Source organism: Amphimedon queenslandica, unplaced genomic scaffold, assembly GCF_000090795.2.
Source record: "Amphimedon queenslandica unplaced genomic scaffold, v1.1 AMPQUscaffold_11178, whole genome shotgun sequence".
Taxonomy (NCBI): Eukaryota; Metazoa; Porifera; class Demospongiae; order Haplosclerida; family Niphatidae; genus Amphimedon; species Amphimedon queenslandica.
This window is the reverse complement of record NW_003548577.1, coordinates 1-3,040: the sequence shown is the minus strand read 5'-3', so window position 1 is coordinate 3,040 and position 3,040 is coordinate 1.

Genomic DNA, 3,040 nt, shown 5'->3' with positions numbered 1-3,040 from the left:
TAATGACTCAGCAGAGAGAGACGGCTAATACTAAGTATATATACATGTACATGTACGGTGTAGCAGCCGTCAGACTACGTGAGCGTTCATATACTCACTTACTCAATAACCCAAGTACAGAAGTCTTTCTGGTGTTTCTCCTTTTCCTGCCATTGTTGGTAAGCAATTTTGTAATAATTTTCCCAAAATCATTCTTTTCCATAGAAAACATGATAGCTTCAATTATCTTGACAGCAAAATTGACAGCAGTAGTCAGTGGTGCTGCTTTTTATATCATTGCTTACCTCAAGCCATTGGCTGGCAACAAGTCCAAGAACATCTCCTACTGTCAGCCTATTCAAGAGGAAGGTGGTGACCCTTTTGGTTATCCCATAAACACATCTATCAAATGCTCTGACAAAACTCCATTTACAGCGACACCTAAACTCTTAGACAGAGGCAACTGTATCGTGTACTTGGCTAGACCTGGTAACAGAAGCTAGTGGACTAAAGCCGAGATACCATAAAAGCTGGAGTAGTAAACAGAAAACAACGGAGCCTAGAAAACCATATCCGAGTCATCGGAATTTGATTCCAGTTGGGAATCAAATTTATTTTCAAAATTCAATTGCAAACGCAAGTAAGTTTCCTTATTGTGTGAATTGTGTTCCAATAGTGAAAATCATTTGTGTCTACAATTGTATTTTAAAAATTAATTTGATTCCTGAATCGAATCAAATTCTGGCGACTCGGAAGTGTTTTTCTAGGCTCCGTTCTTCTCTGTCTACTACACCAGAATGAATTCTTTTATGGTATTTGCAGCTGATAATTCCCCACTAGTTACTGGTTGCTGAGCTAAACACTACAGTAAATATTGTGAAAAATTATAATTTTAATTTTTATAGTTACTTTACATTAATATTTTTAATTATAATAAAATGTCTCCATCAGTTATTGTTGTGCCAAAAATTAACTTTTGTGAACAATTATTTCCCATTTTGTCAAACTTATTTCCTTATTATTCATTTTTTCTTCTTCTCTTTATGATAAAATTATTTTAAGGGCTCAATTCCCTTTTCAAAAAACTACACAGACACTTTAGAGTAAATTAGTCTATTATCTACATGAATGGCTTACATTATTTACAGTATCTACATGTGTACATGTTAATTTATATGTATGGATTTAGAGAACATGTTGCCTAGCTTAAGAGACATGAAAAGCCATTATAAAAATGAAGAATTCTCTCCTAGTCATTTTTGATGACATTTGGTAAAAGACTAATTAAAATATAGCATTTGGTCATTGGCTAAATTTTCAAGCAACTTTAAAATTCATATAAAATGGAGATTTGATCAGAATCAACTCAAAGTTGATAGATAACATACATACAAATGTAGTACACCTACATCTAAATGTATGCAACACAGTACAAGTATAAGGATTATTCAAAGGATTATCCTAAGGTTGTTGAAGTTTGCATTATGTAATGTATAACAGACACACAACGACTATGCAACAATGGGATACAATATACCACAGGGATGGGAAATTACCTTAAGCCTACTATTTTTAGCGTCTACTAAATTTAGTGATATTAGCGAGAGAGCTTTAAATCGCTAAATTAAATAGACGCCAAAATAATAATTATTCATTATAATGGTTTATTATTTATAGTTAATTTGGTTAAAAACGCTAAAATTAGTAACGCTAAACATGACTTTTGCTGATTTCGCTAAAATTAGTAGACGCAAATAATAGTAGGCTTAAGGTAGTTAATTAGTGTAAAAATTTTCCCATAAAGCATATGCTAAGTGAACTAAACAGCTTGATTCAAGAGCTGAAGAGTCACAGCATTTGGAGCAACTTCAAAAATTTATTAAGAATCAAATAAGATTGAAATTAGCTCAAAGTTGAGATGCACCTTAAGTACTGTACATGTACATGTACATGTACATGTACATGTATCAGTATCAGAAAAAATTATTAAAATTAAAAATTCTCTCTTAGCCATTTCTGACAAAAATTGGACAAATATAGCCCTTGATCGTTGCCAAACTTTTGATTAACTTTAAGAAATAATAAAAAAAAAAATTTGATCAAAATCATCTCAAAGTTGATATTTAACATACACGTATATAAGGGCATCAGAAAAATTATAAAATGAGATTTCTCTTTTGGCATTTTTCGGGGTCTTTGGCTCAATTTTTGAGCAACTTGATAATACACTGACAAGAAGCTACATGAGCACTATGCGAACATCTTGTGGGAAACCCTGATTAGTGTTACTATCAGTAATTAATATAGACATATTTTAGAGTCACTTTAGCTCTGCTTGTCACTACTTTGACAGTATTATAAATTAATCATTAATCTTTATAATAAATTCAATATCTTCTCCAGTATAACATCCACTTGATCAATGACACAGAACTACATTACATGTTCATAAGTGCTACCTACAGTGTACAGGTACATGCATGTACATGTACATGTACACGTACATAACATCATCATTGCAGGTACACACGTAATGGCCACATGTTTGCATTAATGCTATTGTTCAAGAAATTAATTACACCTGTAATAATACTAATAGTGATGGTAACAATGACATCATACTGTACCAATTGTACATTCCCTTTTTGTGTACAGATACATGTACAAGTGTTAATTTGCGTCTGTCTGATTATTAATGTTATGTGGTTGTCGGGCGACAATCAATTTGTTTGAATAATTGAATTAAATGAACATGTACATACACTGACCATTCTTGCTGCATTCTGGTCATATTGCATTTAAATGAATAAAAATTATCCTTGAGTATTAATACAGTAAAATTTGCATGCACAAAATAAAGACATTGTATGTAAGTTTTAAGGGGCATCATTTTGTGAAAGAGGCAAAAAACAATGCTTGAAGTTTTATTAAAGGAGAGATGAGTAGTTACGATAATTATTCATGCTGACAATTTTCATAAATGATTGATCCCTTTTAATACATAATGTTCATACACAAATGTACAATAGAAATCCTTGGGAAGTGCACCCAGTGTACTACA